Below are 16,084 nucleotides of genomic sequence, written 5' to 3' on the forward strand. Positions count from 1 at the left end.
GAACACACAAACTTTAGAGGTAAGCAGAAGTTGGTGACAGCTGGCATATTCCAAATATATACCTAGAGAGATCAGTACACAGAAACCATCAGCAATAGAAGCTACTGTAAACCAGAGGCCATGAAAGAGTGTTTAATTAGCAAATACAATTTGATGAGCTTCTGATCATTAAGGTCTGAAGCAGGCTAATTGACTCAGAAATGGTCAACTGACCACAACAGCCACTTCTGTCAGCACAGGGCCAATTGACAAGTCATTTGCAAAATGTCACAAGAAGCATTTAATTAAGCAGATAATGGCTGTTTCTCTTAGCTTTGTCTATAATTATTCTTTATTTCCTTAACATAAACAAATTAGCTTAAACAGTATGTCAGACAGTGTTTTCAACCTCCACAGGACTTCTAATTAATCAGCAACTGGAAAGCCTACAAATCAAAACTGTCCAGAAAACATGTTCTCCACCCCATGCATCATCCTCTCTGGTGCTCTCCTGGACCCTAAATGTCTATTACTTTCATCACATGGGGACAGCTTTATCCTTTGTCTTTAAAGGGGTAATTTTACTCTCTAAAAATAGATGAAACATGGTGTGAAGCATGTTGTAGAACTCCAGGATACTAATGTAAATTGATAGTAGGGTAATTTTGAAAATTTCACGCATGTATTAGGAAATTCCTGCCCTGGCTGGTGAGGCTCAGTGGATTGAGGGCCGGCCTGTGAACCAAAGGGTCACCGGTTTGATTCCCAGTCAGGGCACATGCCTGGGTTGCAGACCAGGTCCCCAGTATGGGGCGAGCAAGAGACAACCACACATTGATGTTTCTCTCCTTCTCTTTCTCCCTCCCTTCCCCTCTCTCTAAAAAATAAATAAATAAATAAAATCTTAAAAAAAAAAGAAAATTCCTGTGTTTAAGGCAGCGATTTTCCTCGATTGTTTAATGCAATTAAAAGACAAGACACATTTTGGAAGCTGAAAATATTTTCTCCCTGTCAACTACTTTTAAAACAATGAGTTACTATTGGGATCCAAACATAATTAATTGGAACGTCATACCTGTCCACAAATACGGAAAACCATTCAACTGGGAGAGGCCAACAACTGAACACATTCCCATCTGTGTAACTGGGAGGACTTCAAGTGTTGCTTTGTTACTGAATATCATGGCATTATTCATCATTCGGGCTCTTGCCACTCCTCCTATCAAAGTGGGTCATCAGACACAGGCTGCCATAGCTGATAACACGGCAAAGAAGGGAGAAGGACATTCAACCCTCTCTCCAGACCACTCTCATTCCCACTCTAGTCAATGCTGATAGCTTGTTGATATTTTTATTAAATCACACAGACCTTAAAAAAGGTAATGGCTGGGTAGAGCAATTTTGACAGTTACTTCAATCAGCTACTTTACAGTTGGCTTTGCTCTCTTATCCTCACACAGTGTGTGCTCTAACCTGAAGAATAATTAATGTTATAATCCCAAAGTAATCTTAGAAACATGATTTCAATAGTGTTTCAGTAAATTTGCGTACCAAGTGGCTCACTACAGCTGCTCATCAAAGTTTTCGCTTACACTTCCTAAATCTTACCTTCTTATTATCCTATGTCCTTCCTATAAACACTGGCTGTACACTTTAAGGTTTCCTAAACTTTGAAAATCTGCTTTTCTTTAAGAAATAATTTGGAGGCAAACAAAGTGTTACACAGATGAAAATAATGTCTTTGAGACAAGCCAATGAAAAGAATAATCACAGTAGGCAATTTTTTCCTTAGGCAAGCACGTCAGGGGGAAACATCTATCACTGCCAAGCCAGTACTCAGACAGCACCATGTTCAGCATATAACTCGGTGGGCAATTCCCAGGGTCTTTCTTTACTCCTTCTGGAGCCACCAGAGGTCCACTCTAAGTGACAAAGACCCATTGCTTTACAGGCACCTCTTTTTTCAGCAAGCCTTCAGAAAATGGAAGTCTTGGCTTGCTAGTGTCAGAATCACAAACATTGAGTGGACAGCCTTCCAGAGTCTGTACAGTAATAATCTTCAGTACTCTGGGGCACCTTCTTCCAAAGTTAAATGACCTTTCTCTACCCTCCCTCCACGCCTTGGCTGTGTTCATTCAGGTGTAGTTGTTATATTTAAATGCCTTAATGAAATTTGATTGAATTCTGGAGTGACAGAAGGACCAGTTTATAGGTTTGGGTTATTCAACTCAATTCAAGGCGCACTGTAAAAAGTCAGAAAGCCTCATTGGCAGCATTTAAGACTCTGCAGGTCCAAGTGTGGTGAAAATCAGACCCTGGCTTCAACGGTTCTGCCAGCACTCCTGCAAGGAGACTGAATCCACAGCCTCAACAGGACTCCTGCCTCAAAACCAGGACCCTTGCACCTGGAAAAGATGCATTTGTAAGAAGAAACCTGAGACACGTGAACTCCCAGGCCAGGTGGAGTAGATCCCTCCTTCTTGACCTAGAACAAACTTCCCTTGCCTGGACACCTTGTACAGACACCATTTTGACATTCTGAATTTGTATGAACCTAAGAAGATAGATGTTTGAAAAATAGTTTTGTTTCATAAAAAGAAATCTGCATAGATACTTCAAATAAAGGCATGAATGCACTCTTTTGGAGATAAGTATGCTAGTCATGACCAGATGTAGTAATATTGAGAAGTATTGCTGCACAATTATTGCCCACACATCAAAGAAGAGATTTACCTTCACTCAGAGACCTGGTCCCTAAGTCAGTTGAACAAATTTAGCAAGTAATCCTTAATCATTCTGATGTCAATGATAACAAGTCCGTGTTATCAGATATATGCAGTATGACAACATGTAAATAAGCGATTTGTCCATTTGTGAGGAATGTGTTACAATGAAATGAAAGACTGTGCAGCCAGAGAAAATTAGGTTCAAATCCTAGTCTTCATTTACAACTTATATGAACTTTGGTAGGTCAATTTCTGTGAACGCAGGCTTCCTATTCTAAAGCACTGACATAAAAATGCACACCTCAGAGCATTAAACTATATAGTACATGTAAAAAGAGCCAATATATAGGAGAAATATAATCAGAAACCAAACCTCCTACCAACCCAGAAAATCCTTCACACAGTAAAATAGAAAGTTTTATTACTGAATAAACATTAAGCCAGAAGGTGATGTGCATCAGTCGGCCTGCTAAGAGATTGCAAAGACGGAGAGAAATCTTACACTTTTACATAGCCAAGCAGATTCAACCCATTGCACACGGTCACAATGAACAATAACCAGTCCCTGAGTAAGATGACTTGACAGCACAATTCGTCATGCTTAGTTCATCCTAACTGCACCTGGTAACCGGGGTGGCCATCTGTGTTTTCTAAGTAGCGTTGGCCAAAGGAAATAAAACCTTCTCAGAGCTTCCTGACAGAAGATAGTTTTACAACTTGGAGCAATGGACCCACTGAAGTTAGGCTCCTACCCTCCCACAGAAACTAGGAGATGAAGCTCCATCTTTCTTGATGATTACATTTTAAAGAAATGGTTCCTGGGTCCTTGAGAAAGACATTCCTGGGTCTTAAAGATGGCAAGAGGCTCATTTAGCCTTTAAAAAGATTTACACGCAATTACAGGTTTTCTGAAGTATATGCTCTAAGAAAAAGGAGGACAAAGTGTCTTTATTTTCAACAGGGAGAATTAAGCCTCTTGTTTTTAATTGTATTTGACCTTACATATAGCACAAAGCCTACTACGCAGTAGATATGCAGTAATTGGCCAAGTCTATTATCCATTTATATGAATCTTAACTATATTACATACAAAATAAATAGTTTTTCACTTTCTATCCAAGTTAAAACCATTATATTAAGTCTCCAAATGTTTCTTCTGTCCTATTAAGTATAAAAAAAAAAGAAGAAGAAATGTATAGGTTCTCAATATTACAATTTTTTGCAATAAAAATTACTCCAGAATAATACCTGAACAAAACACTACAGCAGAAATTTAACCACAAAAAGTTTAAAGAACTAAACATTGAGTTATAGAGGTTGAATATCCAGGACTCCACTTCAGAAGGTTTAATAGCTATATATATATATATTTGGGATATATATATATTTGGGAGATATATATATATTTGCAATTTGCCTCTCTGATAGGCTGTTATATAGAACTTACCATCAGTATATTGGGTTTTTTTCTCCTCAGTGCTGGGACCAAAATCCTAGGGGTACACTCCCCTGACATCTCTGCCATAGTGCCCAACCCATACCTTCCGGAGTCACAGACACATCTAATGCAAATGGTAGCTCTGTCTGGGAGATGCCCAGAGTTTTACTCTGCTTTACTAGGATTCTTGTCTTCTCAGAGGTGGCTTGCTGCTCTGATCCCCAGCCCCTTTTGTATCCTTTCTTTACACGAGGGGATATAAGGGGACCAAGTCACTGTGCCAGGTAGGGAATAAAAGTTCACCAAAGCCCCCAAATTCCTACAAAGGCTTGCATCCCCTCATGTTCTTAGGGTTAACTAGGCTGGCATTGTACTAATCATACCACGTTTTGCAGGGCAGCAGACTTATTAGTTACCAGTTGGTGTTTCCCTTCAGCACTGGTGTGCTTACTCTAACCAGGAGGCAGAATGCCCCAACAGAGGTGTGCAGAGTTTGACCTTGTAGGATCTCAGTGCCCCATATGCTCTCTGGTATTGGAGAGATAAAAACCTCATATCCTCTTGAGGGAGAACGCCCATTTTGCAGTGTCAGAAGAACCTCCCCAACCACAACCATTTGTCCTCCATAACCATCAATGGCACTGAGGGGACCAGAAAACTTCTGAGGGTTACCATGTGTTACAGCACATTCTGCTCCACTGTCTACCAGAGCCATCACCTTCAGCTTAATTCAGGGGGAGCCAGTTAAAGGGAGCTCAGCATTAGTCCTCCAGTTGCCTCCAAGGGCCCACACCTGGGGTCAGTCTTGGCTCACATTCTACATTCGGGCATGGAAGGCAGCCACCCTGAATAGCACTGTGTCCCTGAGGCCAGGGCTTCAGGGAGAGTACGTGCAGGTGGGGCAGGTCTGAACTATCGTTCAGGTGATCAGGCTTTCCCTAGGGCAACCAACACAGCATTGGCTTGTCCTTCTCTTTTTCAGATGAGATCCTGGTAACAATGAAGTCAAACCACATTTGGTTCTAGGTTACTTTTACTGCACCCTTACTGCAATTTGGGGTAGCCTTTGGCTTTTTGAAATTCCCTCTCTATCTTGGATTTTTTCCCCATAGTTTGTACCAACTCCTGGGATTTGTCAGTTTTCTGAACATTGTAAATGCCCCATCTCACTCTTGGACTCAGCAAGGATATCAGCGTTCCACACCAGGTGCCAAGAGTGGACTGGAGTAACTGGGCTTTCATTCTTGTAGTGAATACAGCTGCCTGAGGGCCTTTAAAAACAGGGGCATAGCTGGCCTGTCACAGTTTCAACTCCCTAAGAATTTGCGGTACTTCCTCTATAGATTCCCAGGGAGCTCCTCCTCATTGGCCAAGCTTCCTTGCAGGCTAGGATAATCCAACTGATAAGGAAGTAATACCTTGAACCGCCCAAGCATGTGCTCATTTTCTCTGTCCCCTGCCCTGTCCAAGAAATGCCATCACCCCCTATCCCAAAGCTGCATGAGCATGCCTGGATACTTTCCTGGTCTTTTACTGGATCTTGGAAGTTATATCAATAAACTAAGCAGGAATTTATTCTTTCATCATGAGCATTTCCTGAACTGGGGCCTACCTGCTGGCTGGAGTTGCTGTTACTGTGTTTTTGCTTTCCTTTGTATTAGAGGACAAAACAGGAGGCGTTTCATCAATTTCACTGTCAATCACAACATCCTCCTCTGTGGTCTCCTTATTCCAACAGGGATTCTCCCTCTTAACATCCCATTCAGGCCTTGTCACACTTAGACCTTAATCCTGCTGTAGCTTATGTCCTCCTAGCTTTGCAAAATGTCTCATTAAGGTCTCCAACCTATTATCCTGCTCTCCCACTTTGTCTACCAGCTAGTATAATGGAGAATGCATGTCCTCTAGCCTCAGCTCTTCTTCCAACTCTCTAACTCAAGCTTTAGCCTCTAGTTAGGCATCAGTGGCCATCTGAGCTGCAGAGTGGAAGCCAGCTTCACTGCAGCAGCCATTCATTTCCCTTTTCTGCCGAAGTTTGCTATGCACAGTTTCTCAAACGAGGGCATTAGACCAGCTGACCTTTGCGGTGTGGGCGGGAATTCCCCATACTCACAATGCAGTCCATGAGCATCTAACACACCGGCCTCCCGGACCCCCTGGGATTTCCCCCAAAGATGCCTGTTTCTCAAGACCCAGTATTTTGGTGTCCTGACTGGCTCACCAATTGTTGGATTTCACCCACAGGAAATCCCCCCAGGGGGAAATCTGAAACTGGCCCTCATACATAGAGAGCAAGCAGAGACTGAAAGAGGCAGACCACAGCAAATTGGTAGGTGGCAGTTTCAATAAAGAAACAAACTTACACAAGAAGCTTCTCTCACGTGGTTTCAAGATGAGTAGATCTTAGCACCATCCGCAAGAATCTTAAGACAATATATAGAGGCCTTAATTGGTGTATGTCACGTGTTCAGTGCAGGTAATCTCAATAACATCTTACTCTGCAGAGGCTGTGTCCTGGAAAACAGCTCCCATTGTGGGAATGGTGGGTGGAGGGTACATTCAAAGGTCAGAGGACGGGGGTGAGGAGCCTTCCATGGCCTGTGTCCAGCTCACAGATCAACTGGAGGCCTTGTCTTCTTGATGACCTCCTCCAGCAATAGTCAGCTGTACTCTAATTAAGGTGATGGCCAAAATTAACAAATTACCTAAAAATTACCTAAAAATTATAGAAAGTAAGCACTGGTACAAAAGAAATAGAGAACTTAAATAACTAGTAAATTTTAAAGGTAATTTAAATAATTGAAACACTTCTTCCCAGAAAATTGTTTGCAGGTGACTATTCTCAAACACTCAATTATCAATATCAGGCTTTAAAGCTAAAAAAAACTATATTGCTGTTTCCCTTAGCCTCAAAAGAAAAGCAGAGGCAAGAGAAGAGAGCATACAAACATTTTGTTGAAAACATGTTTCAAAGATAAACACTTCTATCTTAAAATGTTAATGACAGTTCCCCGCTTGGAGTTGAGTTTGTCCGTGGCCAGGACCACCACCAAGACGGCTATGGACAGACGGGCACCTGTCCTTGAGCTCAGAGACGAGTCTCTGACAGTCTGTATAGAAATACACTTTACACCGCAAAGGAGAAGAATTGAATGTAATAAAACTGAGTAACAGATGAGTTGGTACATATGATTTGAAAACCAGCACACAGGTTCTATTGTTTGAAGGCTTTGTGGGTTTGCTGAGCATCCCAGCACCCAACAAGGCATTGCTCCTTTGGGGGGGAAAAGTACCTTGCAGAAAAATACTCTGAACAGCTGACTGACAAATAGACTTTGGAAAAGACATCCAGTCCCTTTCTGATCATTGAAGTTTCCTAGGTCTGCAGCCCCCAGATCCCTGTTTATATATCTATGCCATTTTAATAGCCTGTGACTGTTAAGAAGGAACTTAATTATCGTATGCAGAGATGGCTCTGACTAAACATATGGACAATAAAAGATTATTGAAAAGTATGCCTCTCCTAAGTGATTCCTTAAAGCATCGTTTTTGAAAGTGTAGCTCCCAGACCAGCAGCAGCAGCAGCAGCACCTGGGAAGTTGTTAGCGATGGAAATTCCAGGGCTCCGCTCAAGATCTACTAAATCAGAAACTCTGGGGAAGCTCTCAGCAATCTGGGGGTTAACAAGCCTTGCAGGTGATTCTGATGAACACTCTAGTTGGAGAACCACAGGCCTAGTGCTCCAAGAAGCAGCTACCCTAATTTATTAAGGTGTTCATGAAGCACAGATTGTAAAACAATATTGTTTTCTATACTGTGCCTATATTTACCTGTCATTTTAAGGAAATTTCAGTCTGCAACCTCCTTTGAATTACATTTTTCATGCCTCTAGCACATTTTCAGACGGAGACCTTGCAGCTTGTTGGTCATGCTCTGCAATTGTCCTGCAAATGCTATTAACCTGACAGTCAGGATGCCCCCGTTCTCCTTGCCCAGTTATTAAAATACAGATGCCCAGGCCTCGCTGCCAGTGATTCTGACTTAACAAACCTGGCAAAAGGCCTTGGGATTAGTATTTTTAACCCCCTACAGCATGTGGGTGCGCATGCACACACGCATGTATACACACACCCCTCTTCCTAGTATATAGTCAGGGTTTAATGCCGCTTTTAAAACCACTGCTATATAAAGATTAAAGGATCCGAGTAGTTCTTCAGGTGGTGATCTGTGTGAGGGAGATTTAAACATTTCTGATGCTAAGTGCCCATGCTGCGCCACACTCTGGCCCACCTCCTATTCACTTTCCAAGACTCAGTAGAAAGGGGAAAAAATGGAAATAAGTAAGAGCAGAAAGCTCCGTGGCACCATATCTCACTTTTGCAACTCTTGTAAATAAGTCTACACTCCAGGGAAAACATCAAACATGAGTCATTATGAGAACCGCCATGCTCACTGGCATAAGGACTGTTGAAAACTGGGACCACACAGAGAGTAACATCTCATCAGAGGACTTTTAGCTGAGGCTTGTGCTCCCTGTTTCTTGTATGACAACCTTTTCTGTGGCTAAGAGCAGCCCACATTCAGGATCACCTCCAAGAATGCTTCTGTGTTTGAAGGGAGAGTGTCCAACTTGTCAAATGCTACCATCTTCACCACCTCCAAATGCTCTGAAATCTGCACAAAGTACCTTCCCAATATGGAAATCTGATGTCAGCCCCTCCCCCTCTCACCAGTAGCTCTATTGTATCATTACACAGTGCCACAGCAATGTTGGCGATCATAGTCGGGTTCACTAATCATCTGGAAACACAGCCAACGCCTTTGTTCTGCTTAGTCATAGACTCTGGACACAATTGTTATTTCCCAGGGTGGTAATCCAAATCCTGCCCCCACGTGCCATCACCGCTGCTCCTCCCATCACTGTCCTTCCACCCACTACCACTAGTGTTTGTTAACCTTGTTCACTAACTCATAGCCCTGAGAAAATAATATTAAAGTTTAATGCGTAAGTGTATGTGGCTTCATATATATGCTTCACGGGAAAAATGAGTACACATTTACCCCCTCTCCTAAACATCAATTCCTCTTTCACAAGGAGGCTCTGATTTGACCAGCACACAAAAGAGGATTTATTTTTTCCAATGCAATTTTCTATCCCATCTCAGAGAGAAACAACTATTTCTCTTCTCACCGGGTCCTTGCATCTAGGATGTAAACGAAGAAGAGAAAGAGGAAAAAATAAATCAAATTTAATTAAAGAAAAACAAAGGGAAAAGACACTAAAATTTCTTTAAAAAATAGAGACGGATGGAAGCAAGAAGGAAGGAGGCAGAGAGTTTCAAGAGAAAAAGAGAAGACACAACACATGTTTCCATAAGTGAGACACACAAGAATCAAGTGATTCAGAATTATAACAGGAGATCTCGTGGTGGCTGTGAGGTGAGAAGAAGCTTCTTTAGATATGTAGGGACAGGGGCTGAGTGTGCTGAATACAGTCATTGAAACCAGGTTGAAACCAACAAAAATTAAATCAACAACTGTTGGGGGCATCCACAATGGGGAAGGCAGTATCAATATGCTACATTAGAAAAAAAGACATTTTCATAAATAGGATATTCTGAAAGAAGACCATGAAAGAGCTCCAAAAAAAAGGAAAGGAGAAAGAAAACGAGGTGCTGGCACTTCCCAATAAGCATCTGGTCACACACCTCCCCATGACCATTCTGGTGGAAGCCCCAAGCTCTGTGAGCAATGGCCCCATTATGGGGACAGCAGCAACCCCAGTACAGGCCTTTTCATTGGGCACCTGTCCATTTAAATTAACAGGTGACCTCCGTTCACAACCCCTTCTTACAGATATATCACCTCAGCCTGCCTCCATTATAGCTTCTAGACTTTTCTTATTATCAAACCGTAAGAGAAAGGCAAGGCCAAATAGCAGTGACTACGAGAACAGAGAGATTGGGAGGCCCAGGGTGAATAAAGAGAATTATCAAACTCAGATTTTCATCCATTTCTCATCTCCAGATGAAATACTTCCCAAGAGTTTGAATTCTAAACATATAACAAAATATCACTCATATTTCTTATATCTAGGTCTTTTCAGCTTTTGAATTCAAGAGAAATAAAAGTTTTTTCAAAACCAAAAAACTCTACAAGTCACCACATTTACTAATAGGATATTACTAGCAGTATTATTGTAATAATCAGATCTTAATCTTTTAAGAACAGTATCTCCACAGGAGTGAATTTTAGCCATTCAGACACCATCTCTTTCTGAGTATTCCATATTTAACAAGAATTACATGTCACTGTTCTTCTCCCCAGGTTTGACAGAAGAAAAATTTGATAAGTTACAATGGAGGTAAGCAAGGGTATTTTTCCTCTCTTGTTTTCTGAATTTATTTATTTTTTCCAATTAGAGCTGTTGGTTATTCATGAGAAATTGCCTTCCAATTGTTCCCTTATATGGTTCAAAGACTCTTATTCAAATGGTTCAGCTGGGCTACTAGCCTGGCAGCAATTTTTGACCTCTCTTTAAATAGACGAATCAGATGAACTTGCTGCCCATAAGGCTTGTGTAACTCAAGTTCTTGGGCAGGATAATAGGCAGAGGAGAATTTATCAGACCAATAATGTAAGTCGTGCCATGAAACACAGGGAAGCCTGCATTTCACTCAGTGGAAGGGGGTCTTTAATGTTTTCAACACACACACACACACACACACACAATGGCAACTGTGAGGTGATGGTGTGCTAATTACTTGATATACATAAATATATATAGATACAGTTCAACTATGAGAAAGAAATATTGCCATTGGCAACAATGTGGATAACATTACAACAGAAATAAGTCAGATAGAAAAAGACAAATAAATACTAAATAATATCAGTTATATGTAGAATCTAAAAAACCCAAAGTCATAGACACAGATTATTTAGTGGTTATCAGGGGCTGGGGGTGGGAGAAATGGGGATAGATTTTCAGATACAAAATGAACAAGTTGTGGGGAGTCTAATGTAGAGCATGGTAACTGCATTTGCCAATACTGTATTATATTCTTAAAACTTGCTAAGCGAGTGGATCTTAAATATTCTCACCACGAAAAAGAAATGGGAATTATGCAAGGTAATGAAGATGTTAACTAACCATATGTGGTAATAATTTCAAATGTATAAATGCATCAAATCATAACAACGTACACCTTAAATTTATACAATGTTACAACAAAGATTTCCAGGCTTCCAAAAGATAAGTATTGATATAATGAGAAAGGGGATAAACAAATATATTTAATTAAAAGACAAATTAAATTGTAAATCAGCCCTAGCCAGGTGGCTCAGTCAGTTGGAGCATCATCCCAGACACCAAAAAATGTTGTGAGTGTGATTTCAGGTCAGGGTACATACTGAGGTTGAGGGTTTGATGCCCAGTCAGGGCATATATGGGAGGAAACTGATGGAGGCATATACAGAAGGCAACTGATTGATGTTTCTCTCTCCCATGGATGTTTCTCTCTCTCACAGCCCGCCTCTCTCTCACTCTCTCTTCCCCCTCACTCACTTCCTCCTCTTCCCCCCTCTCTACAAAATCAATGAAAATCATATCCTCAGGTGAGGGTCTTTTAAAAAATTGGAAAGTATATCTCCAAGTATTTATTATTATAGGGACATGTAAAGTAAGGTGACTCTAAAAACTTTGAAAGTGAAAGCATTGGAAGGTGGGTAATTTTAAAAATAATTAACCACAATTAGCATTATCTGTATACAAATAGAAACCAGTTTAGAAAGATTATGAAAAGGAGAAAGCATCAAAATTAAAATTTATACATTGGATAATATACAATGAAAATGAGCCAAAAGCAAATTGAAAAGTGGGTGAAGGTGTTTCCAATGTATGTGATAAAGGGTGCATTTCCTTAAAAGTCTTAAGAGAAGAGTAAAACTCTCTTAAAGAAAAGAAATATTCAAGCAGATCATAGAAATAAAAAATAAATGGATCTGAATACTTGAGAATTGTTCAATCTTATAACTCTGAATGTATAAATTAGCTTTGTAATTTCATAACTCTGAATGTATAAATTAGCTTTGTAATGAGATGCTGTCATTTACCCATTAGACTGACAAAGACAAAAATGTTTGGAAAAAAAGTTATTGGGAAGTGTAAAAATTTTGCTTTTAGTTCTTAAGTGTAAAAAGTAATTTTTTTTTTTTTACAGAAATCACATTGCTATTTAGAATACTTTTTCCTAAGGTTTTTCCGGTGCTACAGATCTGCAGTGGTCCAGGTTATCTTGCTCAAAGTCTATCTTCATGACAGTTGAATACGAATTATTTTATGCTTTACCTTGCATGCTTCATGTTACATCCCAAATTCGAAAACCTGGGTAAAGATTTCAAAGGGGATTCATTGAAATAGCAGTATTACCATAGTTCAAGGGTAAAAAAATGTGAATTTAAATATGCTGAGATTAGTAAAACTGTGATTGTGGCAGTTCTTTACAGGTACCACGTGCACAAAGGGAAAGTGCAAATTGAAGGTGATATGATAAATATCAGAAAGTCTGGTTTTTTGGAAGGCGAGCCATCCATTTTGCCTTTTTGCAATTTGGCACTGTCAGCAATGAAATATTATCAAAGAGCATTATGAAGCCACAGAAGTTTATACATCATTCTAAGATAAAACACTGTGCCTTTGCTAAAAAGCAAATTGATCTTTTCCCATACTGAGTACCAAATAATGTTTTCCAGAGTCGAATTCATTAATTTTGTGACAAACATAAAAAAATAACTAAAACACAGAAGCATCATTCAAAGTTGCACCCTTTCTAGAAAATGCAAATGTATGTCACCGGATTGCTAAGAAGATAGCAAAACTAAGCACAAAATTAATGATGACTATTGTGTGCTAAGGAAATTAGAAAGAGTTATATAGGCTTGTTTTATAAAGGATGGTGGGTGGCTATAACACAATGTCAGTTGTATTCAATGTAAATGAGCCATGATTACTCTATTCATGGTGATAGACAATGAACTTTATAACTGCACATATCTGCTGGCAAAGTGTATGAATCTACTCCTGATATATGTGATATACCCAGAGCCCCATCTGGAAAAAGTCCTGTCATTGTTAATATAATGAGAATGGTTTGCACGACATCAATTAACCTGGCAACCAAGGTGAATAGACTGGAATGCACATGCATGAACAGTGACGACTTCACTGTACTAGTCAGTGGGGGCGTAGACACTGTGAGTGAGCATGTGTACTGTGTGGCTGTTGCATTCAAAATGACTGAGTGAATAGAGCAACGAATCTGCATCAAATTTTGCATTAAGCTTAAACATTCCTCTATAGAAAATATTCAATTAATTCAGAAGGCAGCAGCTATGGGCAACTGGTGATTGCAGCTTCATCATGACAACATGCCCACTCATGCATCACGTCTCATGCAGAGTTTTTTGGCAAAACATCAAATCACCCAGGTGACTCAGCCCCCCTACAACCCAGGTTTGGCGCCCTGTGACTTCTGGATTTTCCCAGAACTAAAATCATCTTTGAAAGGGAAGAGATTTCAGATGATTGGTGAGATTCAGGAAAATACAAGGCAGCTGATGGTGACTGGGAGAACTGTGTGAGGTCCCAAGGTACATAATTTGAAAGGGACTGCAGTGTCATTGTCCTATGTATAATGTTTCTTGTATCGTGTATCTTCTTCATAAATATTTCTGTTTCATATTACATGGCTTGATACCTTTGGAAAGTATATATATATATAATATGTGTATATATATATAATATGTGTATATATATATAATATATGTATATATATACAAACACACACTTATACATATACATATATATATAATATGGTGTATGTATTCTGTATTACTCAGTGTCCTCAGCAAGGTCTGTAACAGGATTGCATGCTCAAACACACAAATATTTCTGCTGCAAATCATGACTATTCATATTAAACTGATAAGAACAGATACTACACTTGATCTTAGCCAAAAGGCCGAGAAGCGGTGACTATTCATATTAAGTGGGATAGAGATTAAAAATAGTGTCACCTCAGTTCAGGTCATGTTTTTGCTACAAAATGAGTTATGAAATACAGTTGACCTTGGAACAACACAGCTTTGAAGTGTGTGGGTGCACTTACACATTGATACATGGCTTTTTTTCAATAAATATATAGTCAGCCCCCAGTACCCTGAGTTTCACATGCATGGATTAAACAAACCACAGATTGAAAACAGTATTTTGAATCCATGGTTGGAATCTGTGGGTGCAGAGGGCAGAGGGCCAGCTGCATGACTTATTAGACATCATTTTATATAAGGGACTTGAGTACCCATGGATTTTGGTATCTGAGAGGTTCCTGGAACCACTCCACCATAGATACTGAAAGATGACCGAGTTTTGGAGGAATCAAGATTTGTAACAGATTTTGAAGGCATAAGGGTCATCCCCTCCCAATCCCCATGGTGTTCAGGAGTCAGTTGCACTTGTTTATCAGTGGTTTCAGGGGGGGTATGTGGTTAAGGGATTGCGAACCTATAACTCAATACCATCATTACCTTCCTTCAATCTCCCCCATCTGAAACTAAATAATTCTAGGTTCTTAAACATTTCCATTAAAGTTTATGTGCTATTATCTTTAATTATCCCATAGCTGTTCTTTTTCAACATAATCTGACAAACAGTGGAATCCAGAACACAGTAAATTATCATGTATTAGGGTCTAAAAGGAAGATTACTTTTGACTGCCCAGGTCTGTAGTGATACCAAATAGTATCACAGTCAATTTTATATAGCTTCAGGGATAACACAATTTACTTCTGCATCACTTTTCTTAGAACTTAATTATTAATCCCTGATCTAGTCTTCAAATATCCAGAAAAGTCATCTTGTTCTTACAGCTTTTGGAAATGGGCCCAATGATCCTTTTATACCACAGCAAAATGAGCTGTCCAAAAATGAAACAGGCTGTCCTAGAGTATAATGAGTTCCCTGTTATTGGAGGTAGTTTGGTGGGAGCTAGACAATATAGTGAGTGTGCTCATAATAAACAAACAATAAAAGAAATCCATTTAATCCTTTTGTGATTGCATATTTCATCTTCACGGAGTTCATCTCTAAGCCTTATTTCACATGCTCAACGTTATTAACTGAAACTTAGGCAGCTGAAATTTTGTGATCTCAATTCTTTCATTGCCTACGGGGAGAAGAAGCATCCTATTTGGACTCATAGGGTTCTCATGTCACAAGATTGCTTTTCTACAGAAAAGGGATATAACCAGAGTCCATTTCAGTTCAAATTAGTTAATAAGTATTTATTGCTAACCTGCTTTCTCTCTATTGAACTGCTCAGAGTCTGTTGTGGAAAAAATTTAAGTGTGTGTATAGTAAGTAACTGAAGAACACCAAAGACAACATAAGCACATGTAAAATGATATAATAAATTCCATAGGCATAAATACAGAGGGAATTGAAATAAAGAAAAGAAAGAAGCAAGACTCTAGACTCCTTAGAGTGCAAAGAGTACTCTTTGCATCAGTATGGATGGACCTGGAGAACATTATGTTAAGTGAAATAAGCCACTCAGAGAAAGACAAGTACCCTATGATTTCACTCATATGTGAAATCTAATGAACAAACTGAACTAACAAGCAAAACTGAGATAGACTCATAGATGGAGAACAGAAGACAGATAGAGGGGGTGGGGGGAGGTTAGGGGGGAGGGATTGAGCACAAGGGAAAAAGGACTCATGGACATGGACAACGGTGTGGTGATTGCTGTGGGGAGGAGAGTATAAGGTGACTAAATAGTAATGGAAAAATATAATAAAGATAATGTATTTTTTAAAAAGATAAGCAAAACAATTTAAATATATGGAAAAGTATAATAAAGTAAAATAAATTCATAACTTC

General features: G+C 39.6%; 1 pseudogene; it reads right to left on the reverse strand.

Annotated features, from left to right (window-relative positions):
* Positions 1-14,014: 14,014 nt before the first annotated feature.
* On the reverse strand, positions 14,015-14,177 carry LOC112321206 (U2 spliceosomal RNA; annotated as a pseudogene).
* Between the last annotated feature and the right edge of the window lie 1,907 nt (positions 14,178-16,084).

Source organism: Desmodus rotundus, chromosome 1 (genome assembly GCF_022682495.2).
Source record: "Desmodus rotundus isolate HL8 chromosome 1, HLdesRot8A.1, whole genome shotgun sequence".
Classification (NCBI taxonomy): Eukaryota; Metazoa; Chordata; class Mammalia; order Chiroptera; family Phyllostomidae; genus Desmodus; species Desmodus rotundus.